A 20733-nucleotide genomic window follows, 5' to 3' on the forward strand; every position below is an offset into this window, starting at 1 on the left:
ATAATATGTTGTTTCCAAGTTGTTTTGTTCCAAATAAAATTAATGACCAGGTGAGAGATGAGGAAATAAGTTGAATTTTCACTGTGATAGTCTTTTAGTTAAATGCGATGAATATGTTACATACATATCATTCGCACACAATGGTGTTGATAGACAAGAAATGGTTTTGTTGAAGATAATTGTGAAACTATTTTTGACTAAATTAAGATGTGATTTTGAACACGGCTTTCTTTCCTAAAGACTCAGGGATACCACAGCTCATCCTGCAAACTCCATGAATCACGCTTCACATTCTTAGCCAGTTAGTGAACATAATTTTATAAACCAATTTTATCGTTTAAATAGATTAAATTTAGAAAAAGGAAAGGAGAAAAGAAATAAGTATATTTTGGTTTTCTAAACAAATGATCAACTTATTAAAATTATCGAAAAATATTGAATATAGAAATTTAGGAACAGAACAAATCTACTGGATGTCATTTAAAAGTTTATTTTTAATGTACTAGGTCTCTTCTAGCTAGTGAAGAGAAAAGAAAAAAATTTCGGAACTTAAATCATGTTCCACTTTTGCGCAGTAATCAGTTATTACAAGATTTGTTCAATTTACGCATGCTACTTTAGTCTCAGCTCCAGTATGGTAAGAACAGGAGTCAAGGTGGTTTGTGTTAGGCCTGGCAATGGATGGCCATCAGATAAATCGAAAGTAGGAAAGCAGTAGGACCTAACAACATACCAGATGAAACACTGAAGTCAGATATAGAAGCAAATGAAAACATGCACCATGTCCTATTCACGAAGATTCGGGAGGAAGAGAAAGTGTCATTGACAGACTGGAAAGGAAGACACCTCATCGAGATACCAAAGAAAGGGGATCTGAGAAAATGTTAAAACTACAGAGGCATCACACTACTGTCAGAACCAGGAAAGGTTTTCAAGAGAGTATTATTGAACAGGATGAAAGACTAAGTAGACACTCAAATTCGAGATCAATAGACCAGGTTCTGTAAGGATCGGTCGTGCACAGACCAAATAAGGACACTACGGATCATCGTTGAACAATCACATGAACGGATTTCCTTACTATACATCAACTTCCTTGACGATGAGAAGGCGTTCGACAGTGTGGATAGGAGAACCTATTGGAACCTCCTTCGGCACTATGGAATGAGTGGCTGGGAAGATCGTCAACATCATACGGAATCGATGCATCGGACTACACTGCAAAGTGGTGCATGGAGAACAGCTGACAGTTGTATTTCAAGTAAGGATCAGAGTAAGACAAGGCTGCCTACTCTCCCTCTTTCTCTTTCTTCTGGTGGTGGACTGGATGATGAAGACCTCCACATTTAATGGGGAAGCATGAAATGAAATGAACAAATTGCATGCAACTAGACGATTTCGACTTCACAGATGACCTGGTCCTTCTGTCCCACACACATGAACAAATTAGGGTCAAGACAACCAGTGTGGAAAAACCCTCTGCATTAATGGTCCTCAACATACACATAAGGGATAAACCAAGATCCTCAAGTAGAACACGGAGAACACCAACCCAATCACATTTGATGAAGAAACTCTGGAAGATGTAGAAACATTCACGTACCTAGATAACACCATTGATGAACGTAGGGGATCAGATGCAGACGTAAAGGCAAGGATTGGCAAAGCAAGGACCGCATCTCTACAATCGAAGAACATATACAACCCAAAACAACTGTCGACTAATTTTAAGATGAGAGTCTTCAATACAAACATCAAGACAGTCCTACTGTATGGAGCTGAAACGTGGAGAGCTACTACAACCATCGTCAAGAAGGTACAAGTATTTATAAACAGTTGTCTACGCGAAATACTCAACATTCACTGGCCGGATACCATCAGCAACAGCCTTCTGTGGGAGAGGACAAACCAGCTTCCAGCTGAAAAGGAAATTAGGAAAAGACATTGGAAGTGAATCAGACATACATTAAGGAAATCACCGAACTGCATCACGAGGGAAGTCCTTACTTGGAATCCGGAAGGGAAGCGGAAACAAGGAAGACCAAAGAATACATTACGCCGGTAAATAGAGGCAGATATGAAAAGGATGAATAACAACTGGAAAGAACTGGAAATGAATGCCCAGGACAGAGTTGGATGGAGAATGCTGGTGAGCGGCTTATGCTCCTCCATGAGTGGTAACTGGCGCAAGTAAGTAGAAAGTTAGTAAAGTATTGTTGAAACCAATCAGTGTTATGCTTATTAAAATATTTGGTTTGAATATTTCAGTCTCCAAAATAGACGATTATGAAAAATTAGGAATAGTTCATGGTTTTTTTATTCAAAACTATGGATTTCCTAACGCTCATTATAACAACATTGCAGACGATACCTAATAAAGTTATGTTTCCATTGATATTAGTTAATATAAAGTCTTTTTAACGGATTTTATCTAGTAAAATAATGAGCGTATATTCAGACTTAAATCATTATGTAAAAGTACCCAAGTTAATGGGCAATAATAGTATAAGCCATATTTAGCTCGTCTGATTTAAGCAACTTTCTTTCCCCATAAAATGTAACCATTTAAAAATTGAATTATGAATTTTATCCCTTGTTTTGTTCATTTGTTCTATAAATGACTCTCTACTTGACGTTTTAGTAAATTAGATATTTGTTGAATTGTTGTGGTATATAGTCATGACGGAGATTGTGATATAAATTATGATTTATAGGAGTTTCCCATTGACATCAGTTGTTTTAATATAACAAAACATTATAATAAAACCATGTCATTCTTTCCTAAATGAATATTATTTTTGCGTAAACATGTGACAAAGTTGTGTTGGAAATGGTTTTCTGTGTTTCCAAACAAAGAGATGGGAAAAGCTTGATGTAAACTTGGGTAATTACTATCCACTAAATCTACTAACATGTAAAAGTGTTTTCAAAACAGTGACGTCAATTATGTCAGCAATTTGGTTATTTTTTATATCAGTCTCTATTGTTTACATAATCCTCAAAACATTCATTAATATACATTAAATAGGTGCGGCGCTTCTACAGAGACTTTTTATATTGTTTTTGATTTTTTTTTAGTCTACAATCGAGTCGGAAATATGTGTAAAATAAAAGTTGGCATTTCACTTCAGTTCTTCTGTGGTCAAAGTGATACCATATAGTCTGATGAAATTGTTTTACATTCCACCATTTTTAATAAATCAGGTCATTGACCATTACTAAACGCCTCATGACTTAGTTCACTTTCGTTTTTAACCGTGATACTTATTTTAGCGGGTATTTTTCTACTCACTAACATCATGGTAACTTCCCTTTCATTTTTTTTGGGCACCCATTTTCTCTTCTAAGCTTAAACTGTGAATTATACCTACATGTCTTATCTTTTTAAGAAATCTTTTACTCTACAATGTTGTATTCATTGTCATAACTAACACGGATGAGGTAACAAGAAATTTTATATTATGAAGGAATTTTTCAATATTCTCACTATTTTCAAAACATTACAGTAACTATCTACAAAAGTCTGTGCGTCTAAAATGATGATGAAGCATTGCTTTATTAAGGAACTGACCATGTAACTATCAAGTAAAGTGTTTTTATGAGAAAAATAAGCAGTGTCGTTACCAAGAATTTATGCTGTTTATACTCAACCCCTCACTAAAAAACATTTTAAGTGACACCACTAAAAACATCTGATTTCAACTAAGAGTCTATGTAATTATCATTGTTCTCTTTTTTAAAATACTTTAGAAATTTCCAACTTCTGTAACTGATGTTGTGATAAGGCCATTTAATGCAGTATATGGAATGAAGATCAGCCTATATATTAACAGAGTATTCCCGCTCAACAATAGAAATCAAACGTTTATTTTCAATATCTCTGAGTTTAAATTTAAAAAAGAATTAATAATAACGTTTCAGTCAGATTGGTTTAGGTGAGACTGAGTTATATTACACATTCAATAATATCACGTATTATTTAAAATAACGTGACTCACACTTATTTCTTTGTAACTAATACAGATTATGAATGTTTAATGTCTCTTTCTTTGAGCTACTTACTGTCACATGAAAGTAGAAATAACAGAAAACACTTAATGAGTTACAGGGTATTGAACTTTAAGAACAAAATGCCGTGCACTCGTTACTAGCAATGTTGTTCACTAAAAGATGTATATGCAATGACAATCATATCATCATTGTTTAAGAATTTTATGTGGAAATGAGTTATATTTTAGAAAAATCAACAGTGATAGACGGGAATCAAGGAACTCTTGGATATTATGTGTTTATTTGTTTTTTAGCAACTGCGAAATGAATATCACGGCTTTAATGTGACATTACTGTTTACCTCGGATAAAGATGGACACTTCAGAAAGTCATACAGTCAATATTATAATTCATGTATTGCTTATACTGGTTATTCAATAGAATGATAAATTGGCTTCATAATGGGTCATTGCGTAATATATATCGTCATGGGGAAAAGAATGGAAAATAGAGATTTATTTAAATTTTCATGATGTCAGACGATATTTCAACAACCTGACATTGATATTTAAACTTATTTTTTATTAATATTAAAACAATAATACTTTTTGTGGTATCTCAGTGAGTGGAAATTTGCATTTCTAGCGTTTCATGACTCAATGTAAGTCCCTTCTTCAGAGTAGATAGATAAATAACGGAAAGAAATCAACACAAATTTAAATAGTATGGAGGAAACGAAGCAAAAAATTTTCAGTATAATCAAAATTATAATAAGTCTGAAAAGTTTAATGTCGTGTTATTTTTGATGAGTGTTTCTGTATGAGACATTGCTGTGTTGATTAGTGTGTATTATTATTTGTATGAAAAATATGTAATTTGTAATACGAAGCAACGGAGCTAAAATTTGAGTTTATGTGTGTAGATTTTGTGAAAAATGAATACAGTTAGATGTGGTTGTTTAGAAAAACAGCCCAATTTGGATGAATAATCAGGCCTTCTTTTCTATTGAGGATAAAGGGATTTAGTAATAAATGAAACAGCTCAGCTCCTAGCCCTTCATTATAATTGGAATAAACTTTCCCAGTTATTTCGATACTTTCAATATCGATTTGGTAGTTATCGATTTGTAAATTTTTCAGTTGTACAGGATTATTAGGAGTTCTTTCTGTGTAGCTTAAGTGTTCCTTAGCACGAGTCAAGATCAAGTGAAATACTAGTGTATAAAGAGACAATATCATAGCTTACCATTGTTTCGTCTTCATTCACATATAATTTTTCAAGTTGACAAATCAACTGTGACATTTTATTTACAGGTTCAAATGTTTGGCAAGGATCATTCAGAAATTTAGCATACAATCAAGTTAATATTTCTATGCATATGCATATGATTTCTCTTTATCTGATACTACATTTAATAGACAAGTATTATTTAAAATAATTCTAACTGAACTGACACAAAATCAAGATAATGTTTTCTTCTTCAGTTTCTCTTGAGCTAGACTATAAGTCAATCATTATATATATATATATATATATATATATATGTATATATATATATATATACTTTAAATGGATTACAGGATTCTGGGTTGTCAGTACGCACTGCTGAGGATTCCCATGCTAGAAAAAATTGACCTTCCAGTGCTTCCAAGTTTTGAATGATATTCTAAGATCGGTTCGTGATCTGAAAAACATGAAAATTCTATCATCTCTACAAAATTTTATACTTATAAAATAATCTATTACTCATTTATGGAGAAATTTTAATAGCTCACTTTTATCTCGCGTTTTTTGAAGATGTTGTCTAGAAAGACAATGAAACCATAATAGTTAATCCATCTAGATAAAAGAAAGTAACCTCATAAATATGGAAAGTTTTATTGTTTTCGTAAATTGTAAAATATTTGAACAGACCATTAGTGTCCAAGTTAAAAGAAGATAATTTATCATTCAGCTAAGTTTTAACACTGAATGTTCCTTTAAGTTTCTTCTATATGAAAACAAATTTCACAAAAATAACAATTCCAAATGTTACTGATTTGGTAGGTAAACTAAGATGTTCAAAATAAGTCATTTATTCTTGTTTTCAGTTTATTGGAGTTTGCACTATTCCTAAAAACACCATATCCATCTAGACTAAATTATCTCTAGGATGGACTATATTACTGTATATTTATAGACAAGTCAATCATATACTGGTTATTCACAAATCCATTGGTTTAGAATAATAATTTGTAAGGGAAAAAAAATACACTTTTCCACTAAAACTAGCTAATTACATTGGTCAGCAATTTACTGAAATCTATAATTGTACATCATTTGTTTATTTTAAATGAATTTATATAGCTGCATTTAAATTTAGGATGTAGTAATCACATCCTGTCAAGCATTTTAAACCATCGATTAAAAAAGACTAGTAGTAATTTCATATGCTGGGGGATCATATCTGTAAACGTTTCCATCATCTTTTCATAAAGTTAATTGGCCCGAGTAATGAGAATTTTGTAATGTCGGTCTTCTTCTTTTGCACAAATTCTTTAAAACTTCTTATTAATAGTAATTTTAGTTTACGTCTTGAATGGATCAATACTTTCTGTTTGGTATTAATTTCAACTATGTTTAACATTCATTACTAGTGTTCTCTGAATCTTTACACTCCATGAAAAATCCTTGTCGAATTCAATGATAATTTTAGAATCCATCTTACTGAGATAATAATGCTCATAAATAAACTAGTCAAGCGGAGCTTGATTTAAATAATACTATATATTTTACTGTTTTCTGATGAAGACAATGATTTCTTAGAAGACCAGTAGCACGAATACTTATACTTGGCTTATTCACCTGTGTACTCTCTAGCTTTATTAGTAGTTATTTATTTTAGCTGAGTAGTTTTATGGGACGGTCAATAAGAGATGTTTCTGAAATATCATGATTAATAATCTAAACTTCTGAATGCCCTTTAATTCTAAAATAAGTCATAGAAGTTCTATGTGGATAGCTGAGAGACATTAGCCAGTAAGTCTTATATATCATGACCAATGACGATGTCTGGGATCATATGAGCCGTTTGAGTAAGAAGTATGGAGGCTGGAGAATATAAGTTATCGTCGAATTCTCGGAAAAACCCTTAGAGCGTTTTGAATAAAGAGTGGATCGTCATTGTCGCTTTTCCATAGCTGTTCTTCCTGGAATGTTTTATTTTGGTTATTACTTTAGTGCCCCCCAATGGACGTGTGAATAACTTTCCGAAGAATTTATCAACAAACATAATATTTTGCAGCACATAAAATTCCATTTCGTTCAAGCCTCACTTTCTTACTTGAATCAGGATAAGAAACCACCGTTTTTTCTTTCCCCCAAATAACATTCGAAAAACATATGATCCATACTGTTGAATGTTTTGTAAAGAGATAAGTTCATTAATATTGGTTAGCGTGTTCACTTGGTTATATTACAGAATTTAACATAGAAAGGTGCAATTTTCCTTTTTAGGCAAACACAAGAAAATAATATGCATCTAGAACGTTCTTCAATTCTCTTTACTGCCTTCGATAGTTTTTGAAAACGAATGCTTATCGATGCAGAATTTTGCTGTAAGATAAATCATTTTTGACGCTTAATATTACCGAGGAGTGTTTTATTAAAAACTGGCCTTCTCAGATTCATCAAAAAATAATCCGACATTCCCAATTTCGTTATAAATTTCGATAAAATTTCTTCCAAGTGACTGAGTCAAAATGTCAGAAAACATGTTTGTCATTTAGCATAAGAGTGCATTTTACTTTTATTGATATATCGAACTCAATAGGTCTACTATAGCGAATCGTTTTCTTGGACGGATGCACCGCTATCATCTTTATATAAAGGTTGATCATGTTTTGAGTAATAAAATATTCAGAATAGGGATCCATAAACATCCAGTTTGCAAATTTCATATGGAGCAAAGCTGATGTCTTAGATCCCGTTAGTAGCCACTAGCGTAAATATCTAAAACTGAAGGCATTTTTAGATTGTTCTGAATAAATTAAAACTATAAATAGGAACGTAACATGATATTTCCTACGACAGTCAAAACGTTTGTACTATGTTTATACACGTTGACGCAACGTTTAAATTTGCTCACTTCCATTAAATTGTAATAATAATCTAATGACACATACATTAGGGGAGACTTATGTTTTCTATAAGATAATAGTATCCAGATGTCATCAGAATATTAAATCGTAACTTTTTCCCTCAATACATTTGTTGCTTCTGTTCTTACGTTTTAACTAATAGAAATTGTTTTAGCCTGCAACTTAGATAAAATGGCAGTAACCGTAGTTACGTCAAAAAAAATTGGTCTTTATTTCGTAATTATCATAAAAGCAGTTGAAATAAATAGAAAAAATGACGTTATTGTTGATAAAGGAAAAGCAATGTTATCTATCTAAGAACAGTGTACTAAATAATAGACAATACATCTGACAGGTTATCAACTTTACTGAAACCTTAACGTACCACATAAATATATTAATATTTATAAACAGTACTTAAAAACCAAACATTTCAAGAAACCACAATACCTTTGTTAATAGCATTACATTTAGTAAATAAAAACAGTTCATTCACTTGATCTGTCAAATGTAACTTGAATATTTATGCTTACATGTTTGGAAATGTCAATTTACTATTATCTTTTTTGACAAAACATGAGACATTGAACGTTTTTAACTGTAGTTAACTGTTCTTAGACATCTTATATCTACACAAATAGGAATATACTCTCATTTGATATATTTTGAATAATTAAGGACTATATATTAATAATTCATCACTGTTATTATTACTTCAACATATCCTTACTTAGTACTAGCTTTGTCAGAAAACAGTGTCAGTAAAATAGCATTTTGCCAAGCCTAAGCAAATCTTATCATAAAATCAGGATATAACTCAGAGATTTACTTGACTTATACTTCAATGGAAATGTCTCAGGTCTAGAAACCTTATGGAATTTGTTTTAAAAATAATTTAATTTTATTAGAAGTGGTTTTAGCTTAACCTAAGGTGAATTTATTTCCATGGTAATATAATCCTATATTCATGGTCTTTTTCTGGCATCAAACACGGATCTGATATCAATAATAATTACAATATTGGCTGTTTATTTAGGTTTAAACTTCGGAAAACTGTTTGTAAAATGAACCTAAATCAAACTGGATAAACTAAGCAGTGAAAAAAAGGTAGTTTAAACGTTAGGCCCTCTTCACGTCTTCTGAAGGAACTGAGTTAAATTCCTGGTCGTAGATATTGACTGTTGAGGGGTTCCACAACGAGGCAAAACAGCTCTTCCGAGTTTTCTTATTTTCAATATATATATATATTACGTAGAAGAAAGTCTGAATGCGTAGCTACAGGATTAATAGTAGGAATGGTAAAATATTTAATAAGAATTTCAGTATTAATAATAACAGTTGGAATAAATAGTCAAACGTTTGATGACAGAATTAAGTAACAACCAAGATGTAAATATTAAACTACATAGAATACTTAAGTGAGCAAAACTCTTAGATTTGTGAATGTAGGCTTATGTCGATAGCTAATAAAGTTGTACGAACTTCTTTATTTTACATAGGTTAGGCTTCTGAATATGGTTTGCGATGACTGCGATGAACCATGTGGTATCTTTGATTGAATTCAGCTGATAATCTTATGAGCCCTATTCAGTGTAACCTGATGTTTTACATTCACCAATCAAGCCAGAATATAATTCCCTATCACCCTTAGGTTTTCCATTGTTTAACCAGGCTGGATAATGTTCTGCGATGTGCTGACAGACCTGGGGAGTTGTACGTCCTACATAACTGACTTCCGCTGGAGCATCTGAAATGACAAGCGCACATAGACGTGACGAATTTGAGAAGTCTGTCTTTATTGATGGTAATCATCATGGGACGACAGTTAAAAACGGTATTTAATTTGGTTGCGGCAAATGTTGTTGATTAGCTTTTCTTCTCTTTGTGTTAGAATTACATCACTTTTCGATTTGCAATTTTAGAAAAGCGTCTTCATCAGAACTGTTGCTATCATTGAACACATTTTCGTTTATGTCATGTATTTATTAATGAGTTTCATTGTATATCTATTCTTGTTAGGAAATTAAATATTCCAATTTTTTTCGTTTTCAATTAAGATTTATGACTAGTTATTAACCCATCTAACCCGTATTCTGATGGATTTGGTTAGTATTCACAATTATTTGCATAAATACATCTAACATTATTATTAATGGCTTTATTCAATATTATAATCTGGTACAATATGGAATTCTCAGTACATATTACCACTTGTCTGATATTTTATAATGAGAAGCTAATTGAAAGGAAATAATTTTTCCGCTTTACTCATCTTTTTACAAAATATCTGAATGGGAATTATGCATTGTATTACTGTGTGTTAAATTAAATTGTCTAAAAGTTTCACCTTAATCTAGGAATAATATCCACATACTCTAAATCATATTACAAAGGTTTTGAGAACTATTAATTCTTTCATGACTTTAGCATATATACACCTATAATAACACAATTTACGGTAGCTGCTGTTGTACTTTGTTTACTGTCTTTTACTAATCAAGTGAAACTCATTAACTGGACCATATTGATATATTACTGAATCAAGGTATGACATTGTATGAAATATAATTAAATAGACAAGAATCAGACAAACGGAAGGGGTTATTTTATAATTTTAAGTTAACGGATTTTAAAGGCCTCAGTAGTGTATTAGTTGTTAACTCGACTTCCGTTTGATCCCATTATTTTTACCATGCAAATGTGCTCTCGATTTACACAGATAAAATTATGAAGTTGCAACGAGTTAAGGGCTTTGCCTTCAATTGATTGATTGTTTCATAGTCAATTTGGAGAAGACAGTCTACAGTTAAATATCAGTTATTAGATGATGTTGTATGTAATTCATATTCTTAAAGTTTACAAACATACAATTACGTATATGTAGATGCGATTTTCATACAATTGCTTTGTTAAATCTAAACTAAGAAAGGACAAGAATATGCTTATCATAAAATGAATTCATTCCATTTTAAGGATTCTCTTTGGATAGTATAAAATCAAAGTTGATAATATGGTTATAAAGTTTTAAGTGAAAACATAAGTAATACCCATTATACAATAATAAACAGAGCAGTTAGGATCAATTAGTCCCAATATGTTGTTGAAAATGAAGTGATATGGAGGAGAAATTATTACCAAGTCATATAATCAAGATGAAATTAAATAAATTAGTGGAAATTAAAGGATTGTCAAAACGAAATGCTTAATGGGTGAAATTACATCAATAGGATTATTTTACCATGGTATTCACTCTGACGATATTTATTAATAATAAATTGAATACTGTTTTCGTTTAAGACTTCAAAGTGTAATGCAATTATGTTGCTTTAAATCTTCTCATTATGCTTGATGTTCCCTAGCAAGTAACTTGGTCGCATAAAGTTTTAGGATGTATTCAAAACACCACAATATTTAAAAAGGAAATTCTGATTTCAGGCGTTTGCAACTAATCTAAGTAAATGGACTTACAGTTGAGATTATGTGGATCAAATCAAACTTTATCGTACAAACTTTCTTTCATTTTACTGATTTACTATTGCAAAAGTATTAATCGTAATTTGTTTATTTAAACTTGTAACCCATCACCTTTATAAAAGCCACCTGCTTTATATGATGTATTGAATCGGTGTTGTAATGATTCGACTCAGTAACTCATCACGACGTGTATAAATGTCTTCTTCAACGTACAGAGGTCGTTTCGCATTAAGAATCCTATGAACCATAATTGGCATAAATCAGCAAACAAAAAGGGTTACCTAACGCTATTAGAAAAGTTTGTTAGTCTGTCAAAACTGTTTTCTAAAGACTCATATTTGAATTGAATGAATTAGAAAAACTAATTCCCAATTGAACTGTTTTTAGCTTAATTAGAATATAAGAGTTCTAAAGAAAACCCAATAAATACAGTGTACTAATACTCAAACCAATTAAGTATTGAACCATGTTTCATCAGAAATTACAAAGAATCTGTACAAAGGGTTTTTTAGAATAAAGTCTTCAGTAACTAGTAATCTAAAATCACTTGCATCTTAAGGAATTTCATTTATTTAAATTCATTTGATTATAAGTTACTCCCTGATATACATTACATTATACTGGTTCCAATGAAGTCATGATTCTATTCCTATGAAGGAACTGTTTATTGTGTCTTATAAGATCCAAATTTAGTTCTGTCAGCAGAGCATAGAAAAGCTTAGGAAGCATTATTCCAAATTAGACCCTACTAATACATAACACTTTGCTTTCGGGTCACAGTCGACCACAGAGATTTAACTTCATTTACTGAAATAAAAAAATATCCATAATTCATGAAAAGAGCACACGTTCACTAGAACAATATATGTATTACACAACAACACAAATCCTAAAGGTTTGCTTTTAAACTGAAGCGTTAGATACTGCTTGGTTTATAATATAATTACAAAGAATTAAACCATCAGTGACCTTGAAGGACATCAATTTTTACCAACCTGCAAACTTAACATGCTAGGCAAATCAGTATGAAAAATAGACATTGTTTACACCTTAGGAAAAATTTAAAAGCCTGTCTAATCAATTATCCAAAGAGTGACTTGAAATAACCTTATAGAATCCTGATAAAATAAAGTTCATTTTTATTTGCTTTTATCTCCATAGTTTATCATAATTTTGTTTACCAGTTTGTTAAAATAAATGGTTGGTAAAAACAAAAAAATTAACATATCTAAAGATGTGAATGTTTATAGAATATGGTAAGTATGTGGTACAAACACTACTTTGTATAAATTCATTTAGTACTGCTTGTTTGAATCTTCCCATCGATGTGCTAGGACTGCAAATGGTCAGTCTCTTATTGGCATATGTGCATCCATCTCTGCTTACTACTTTGTATATATTATCAAAAAGTGTTACAGCATCCATATGTTTATTGTCTCAGATGTTTCTTAGTTGCGTTCTTGCCATTTATTTAAACATGTTAGCTAAAATACCTATAGTATTTCAGAAATTTCTATAGTTCTTATAGAATTTGGATCATGGAAATAAATACGCACGTTAGTTATAAGTCAGCACAGGACTATTATAATGAGACATTTGTGAATATCGATACATTTTCATATCTTAAAATATAGACTGATCTCAGTTAAAGCACTATCAAAAAAGCAAAGCACTGGACACATATTTTTCTCACAAAAATAACAAATCTTCTTAAATATTTATCGTCTAAAAGTTTGCTTTGCATTTTATCTAGCAAAAAACATCAGGCTGACGATAAGGTATTACTTGAATAAGCTTTTTAAAGTTGGTGTAAACATGGTTCATTCAATAGTAATAACACCATGTTTGTCACTTTCTCCATAAAATAATGTTATGGTTTGTAACAACTCTAATCTAAAGGTATTACTATTGTAGTGAACAAAACACTAGTTGGGGACAAGCGAATGTATTTAAGCACAAATTACAGACTGTCTCACTAAATTCTGATAACCATACAGCATACAGTTAATTTGCAAAATAACAATCAATTGTCTCAATCTTAACTGTTACTTCTGTAAATATCAGTTCATCTCTAATTCCAATGTTCATGCATTTTCCTACCAACCGCGTTTCATTTCAGTTCTTTCCTTATCGGTCTTCTGCCAAAATACATTCTATGTCTGACCATCACCATATGCTACTTATATGGACATAGGGAGCCCACACCACACTATGAACATAAAACTTGTCATTAATTTGATATTACAGTCTAAATGTACTAGTCAAGTAAATCGAACGTTAAAAATGTTTGTCAAAGTTCGTTTCTGCGTTGTTGTTTTTTTGATGGAGTTTTGTTCCCTGAAGTGGATGGTTTGGTCGTGGAGCTTACATCGTCCTTCTGAACGACATCATCAGCATAAACTTCGAGTAGAAGTCTACGTGTTAGCATGAGGTTGAACAGGATCAATTTTACTGATAACAAATCACTTCATAAAGAATAGTTAAGTTTACTGGGAGATGAAATGCATAATTTCCCAAATCACAAGTCTTGGAATTTAAAAACACTATTGCGATAGTTTATGTTAAGTAAGCTCAAGCTATCAAAAAAGGAAAGTAAATGATAAATAGAGTTAAAATTTTAAATAGATTATAACCGTGTGTAATTCTTCTCCGATTCATACAGTCCATCAAAAAGTCCTGTACCTTACAGTTTCATAATTGATTTTGGCACACTACTGACCAGTTTCATCGACACTTTTCTTTTCATAATGATTTCTCAATTATTATAATGATTTTTCTAAGATCATTCAAAGGAATTATTCTATTTCATAAACAGAAATAAGCAACCTCTACCTAGGAAAGGAAACTAAAACATAATTAATTGAAATTTATTATACAATCATGGAAAACACCGACAACACAATCCTTATAAGAAAAAACTTCGAAAGTAGTTAAGATCTTTTTGGTATATGTTTTATTTGTATTTGTCTTAAAAGAGCGCCATACTAGATTGGTATTTCGGTGCTATTTAGTTTTGATTACATTTTTATTGTTAATTTAATTGTTCGGTACTTTCTGTCATAGAATTTTTAAACCAAAAATACGATCGTTTCAAAGGACAAAATGATTTATATTTCAACTATGTGTTTGTTACAAGAATAGTTCATGTTTTACAATGAGCTTAGTTCTAATTGGTATAAATGGTGGTTATTAACATATAATAAACAAATAGCTCAAATAATGCACCAATAAATCAGTTTTGCGATTCATATACAAACATGTAATATGGTAGCCTTATTTCTTTACGTCGGCACGCATTTTTTGTTACAGAAGTAATAGGGCGATTCATTTCTATAAATCTTTATTTGAACTTCATGTAACTACAGTATATACATTATACCTTTTCATAAATGCTTGCCAAAAGTGTTGCAGATGTAGCCTTATTTATTAGAGAATAGACAAAAGATATCGGCTGTCGAAATGGCAGTCACATTAACAGTGGTGTGTAAGTTTTTTATGCAATTCTACATATTCGCTAATTCGATAATGTAAATCGAATAATCTAAGCAAAACATTTGATAGTAGTAAATAGTAGAAACACCATTCCGTTTAAAGAGTATATATAAAGTAATGTGATCACATCTAATAGGTATACTAACATTGATTATTCCATGGATAATAAAATCGATTTGAATTATTAAATATTAATCATTAAAAAATCGATACAGAAGGTTTAGTAACTATGAATGACTCCTTAGAGATCAAATTTTAAAAAATAATAGAGCTTCTGAATTAAATAATTTATCAGCACTCAACAAGAAATAAAGTTTGATTCTAATAACCTACAACGAATTTAAATAACATTATTTATGATCTTTTATTTTAAAATAAATTCTTGTACTGCCGTCTGAATTTTGAATGAGTTACAAGCACCTACTTTTGAAACTGAAACATTTCAGCCCAATACTGTAAAAGTCAGTTTCTTTTTTTACGCTCTGTTATAATGTGAGTTTTTTTTGACGTTCCATGATTAACGCTTTAATCTATAATTTTTGAACAAAAGCCATTATTAATCAAACAAACACTGATAATCGTACAATTGAAAATTGTCTCTATGAAGCAAAGTTTCCAATCGTGAGTGACTTACTTGATAGTCTTTGTTTACGTCTTCAGTAAAAAAAAAACTAAGACATGAAAATGATATCATTTATTGTCTGACAACCTTTGTTATCACAGCCCATCTTAGTTTATATCATCTGTTGAAATTTACAAAACGCCGTGTATAGAAGTCATGATAGAATCTATTACAATTATTAACAGAAATCTATGGTTCACAAATAGATTCCGTATACGTGCAGAGTTACATGCCGGTCATTGTTCAATCAAGTAAAAGAAGACACTTGAATATTATTTCTCCTCGAAATATAATATTTGATATTATCAATTGTTTAAATGTTATGATATCAGTTAGGACTTGGCTTTTATATAGTTGATATTAATAGGATAAGTTATCGTTGAATAATTAAGGCTAGTTAGACACTCTTTACAAGGTTAATGATGCTAACTCATTTTTGTTTCGTGTATAGTTATGTTTAAAATAATGTAAAGTCGGTTGATTATTTTCATTAAATGCCCTCCACAACTATTTGCTATCGTGTCAAGTACCCTTCCGATGAATGACACTTGATTATTTAGCCAGTTATTTTCAGACTCTTTAATAAATAGAGCTGTCTTTCTTTTTTCAAAATGAATAAAATTATCTCAGTTATGGTTAGTAAATAATCACTTTACATTCTCTTCTATCAATAAGACTCTAGATTCTGTCATAGTTTTCTATAAAAGATTAATATAAGTTGAACTTTAATATATGCCACCAAATAATTTATCATTCTGAACACTGTAAAATACAATCTATAGACTTAATAGGATCTCAATGTTTAAGACAAAACTTGAAATGAATTAAATATATTATTTATGACTGTACCCAATAACGAAATTATGATATTCATCCTCAAGTTTTATTAAGGTTGTTTTTCAGTCTCATTTTCTTTTGTTTTATAAAAATACTAATTCCGCTAAACTGTAATACTAAACTTAAGGTGACAAATTTCATGCTACTCAGGTTAGACAAATGTAAAGAATTCAAAATCTACAGCTGTTCCTGGTGAGTATGAAAGTAGATGATCACAATTAAGAGGAGCAAATTTAAAAGGTCTTTGAATTTATTTTAATAAATCTTAAATTTTACTGGTTGGTGTAACAGGTATTTTGTTTTGAGTGTGAAAAAGGCACAAAGTGTACTTTTAGAAATGGTATATCAACTGCAGTAAGTAATCATTTAAAATTGACTATATTGTGAAACAAAATTGTTTACTTTTGCACTTCAAGCGCAAACATAAGACAGATAATAAATTGCTAGTTATGTTGATATGGTAAGGAAAAGGGATTATGATATTTAAGTATTAATTCTATTGGTTGGCGAATGACTAGGAAATTCGGATCCTGAAATCAGATAAATTTTAAACAAATTTCAATTGTTCATTTTTGCGTTAAATATTTGACATTTAGAACAACATATTTTGGCTGTTAGTCTCCCCGATTTTTGATTCCCGCTAGCTGAGCTATATATAAATAGCCTGGTTTTCGCAAGTATTGATCACTTAGTTGTACGTTACAAATTAATTAAGATCATTCGCGCAATCCAAGTCAACGTAAAACATGTAAACTACTTTCTTAGTGAAACAAATGTAATTAGGTCTTTCATACGAGTTTACTCTTGGTAGCAAATCCTTTAAGATATTTCTAACCTAAATAGTTGAATATCAAGAACCATTTTTATTTAGGCTTATTTTTAAGCTATAAGAGTCTTCAATAAATGTTTCTAGTCAAAGATGCTAAGGAGGATAGTACTAATTTTATTTTGCTCGGGCAACCAACAAGGTGAAAGAATGTATAATTTAATTTGACATTACCTTTTCGTTTTATATAATAGAAATATAGTGTAATCGTAAGAATGGGTCAAAATTAAAATTATTGACCACTGAAAAGAAAGTCTGTATTTAAAGAATGCTATTTTTTCCACAAAAGGTATATAAGCATCACAAGATAGATTTTACCTTCCTAATAGTTTCCGGTCGGGCCGAGAAAATTTGTGGCATACCGATGAAGCGTAATTGTTGGATTCAATTATTGGGTCCTGCGTGCTGGTTCGTGGCCGCACACTGCTGAGGATTTCTATACTAGGACGAAACGGTTGTCCAGTGCATCCAAAGTTCCAATGACGATCTAGCTTAGATCGACTCGTGCTTTCAATTGTAAAAATCCCACAATCTCCGTAATTCTCACACACTAATGACATATTTGTCATAAAGTATGGGAACTGATGTGTGAATCGCAATGTTCATTGTATGTTCACTATAACACAAAACGAAACTTATTTCTAAATGTTTTCTGTATTTCTTCACTATCAAACTAGACTTCAACACTAATCAAAATCAGTCTCTAGATCTGTCCAAGTAGACAGATTTAAACTTATGAACGTTATTTCATTTTTAAAACTTGGGAAACTATTTACCAAACGAAATAAATTTGGTTTTTTAAATGAAAATAGATAATAATAAGTAATTCAAAAAAAGGTTTAAGAAAACTTGAGATGATTATTCCAATGTACTTAAACGGAATATTTATTCACACGATAGTAGTTCATTCCTCCTATATTGTTAACTCTACTACTACTACTAATACTAATACTGGTAATAGTATTTGTAGTATTACTGGTTCATATTTTTTCCCATTCGGTAAAAAACTGGTCGGTCCGTCAATTTAGTGGTACAGTTTTATAAATTTAAATAAACCGTTTGTCTAATTCTCGTATTTCGGGTTAAATTACATTTCCTGTCATACATTTTATTAAGCAAACTTCATTATTTTGTAAATAATATTCATTTCTGCACTTTCTCACATTTATGACACTGTATTTCATCAGTCAATTTCCTAAGAAAAAACAAAGAATTGTACATTATCTTTATTACCTGACAAATAGTAGTTAGCAGTCCACTCTCTATTTTGTAAATGTTTTACAGAAGCATCTAACAGTTTTCAGCATACTTACAATAGCAATGAGCATTTATTCATGACAAAAATAATAGTGATTATAAGACATGCTAACTAGTTACGTATTAATGATCAGTTATGAACTTTCCTGAATAAAAACAGTAGATCTTAACTAAAGACTGTCAAGAGTACTACTAAACCTTGAATCCTTACAACAAAACTAAACTGCGTAATATAATTTATTCAGTTATCATTTATGCTCTAACACTGACTTACATTTTTCTTTTTATGAAACTTCTTACTAACAAAAATTGTACCTGAAAAAGAGTAAAGTATTGAGAAGTGTGATCTTTAGACATTTAGTTGGTAGACACAAAGTGAACAAAACAAATTTTAGAATTATTTAAAAAACAGTGAGCACTTTTATTCTACTTCGCAGAGGTCATTGCCATCAGGCGCTTCCTCCCCGACCTCTGTATATAGAATAAAGTCGTGGTAAACCTCTCATTACAATTTTAAGATAGCTACCTTATTTTGATGTTTGCTAATTAGATTATCTCTCCATTGTAATTTATTACTTAAAATAAAACAAATTCCACTGACATTCACTCACGACGTTAACCCTAATTACTTGTCAACGAGATGCCTCGATTTTCATTAATTTGTTTTTATTCATAGTCTTTTTATTATGATCTATAACTTCAGCCCCTTTCTTATATGAATTCACCTTTAACATATGAATACTAATTATTCTTAACTATTATGTTAAATGTGTTGTTTCCTTCTCTTGTTTCTCATGTTGTTTCGAACTTAACGTAATTAAATATAGTGTTTAAAACTCTTTATAATACTTTTATGATGGAAGTTCAGGCCGTTTGTAGCTGATGAGAAGCCTTGAACTATAGTGAATTTGTGTTATTTTGATAATCTTGTTCTTTTCACTTTATTTGAAAATACTGCTGTTAAACTATATTTATGTGAACTCTGTATTTACAAAAACAAACCTTTCATAGCGAATTTGTGATATTTTAAAAATCTTGTTCTCCTCGCTTTATTTGAACTATAATAGTACTTGTGGTTATATTTTAATTTACACTTATGAAAATTCACACAAAGAAGTACATATATCGTAGTTTCTGAGGAAATTGTTAGTTTCAAAAAGAACTAAGTTTCTCTCACGTGTTAAGACGAAAAAAACTCAAAAATTGAGTCCTCGGTCACTAGAAACTGAGAATTGTCTATTTATTATATATTTAGGAATGTAGTCTGAACATTCATGTTAATCTTTACAATTAAAACAAATATCCAAATATTCAAATAGATGTTATTCAGAGATTTCTGTATTATATATATATATATATATATATATATATATATATATATATACGAATTGCGCTTATCAGTTACCTTAAGCGCACCAACTTTGATTAATTTAAGTTCAAATAGATCAGATGTGTGTTGATTCACACTAAATTATTTATCTCCATCCCTTCGTATATGATTCAAATTTGACCCTAATTGTATTTAAATTTATGTCTATGAAAGAGGAGCCACCGTGACCCATAGTGAATAGTTTGTGTTTACAAAATGGTTTATTTTAGTTGTAAAAATTATTAATGAATCAAAATGTATAACTTTGTGTAGAACCCTTTTTTACTAACTTATTCATATTCCTTGTAATAATGTTTTTACTTAGACGGAAATCATAACTATCTTAGTAAAGTAGTGCACCAAAAGTATACTTTATGGAATTTAGATGATTGTACTAGGAATGAAGTCATCTGTTTTTAAGATGGTGCAGAATGAATATTGGTTTATAACATTTGTGAAATGGGAATCAAAGTTCACAGAGGTCCTTCTACATACAGTTTTGAATTCATTCGCTAACTCCAAGAAATATCTTAATAACTTTTACTAATTTTCGAAAAGAACAGTCACCATAAAATTTCAGCTTCATATAGGAAAAACATACCAGTAGTTTATTGCAGACCATATAAACATTTCCATAAACCAAGAAAAACGAGAATGCTTCAATTCGAAATGACTAATTACAATGATCAGAAGGGGATTTGTGGAGATTTCAGTATTTTTCAAAGTTGAAATCATGAGTCAATTGAAG

This window comes from Schistosoma mansoni, chromosome W (genome assembly GCF_000237925.1).
Source record: "Schistosoma mansoni strain Puerto Rico chromosome W, complete genome".
Classification (NCBI taxonomy): Eukaryota; Metazoa; Platyhelminthes; class Trematoda; order Strigeidida; family Schistosomatidae; genus Schistosoma; species Schistosoma mansoni.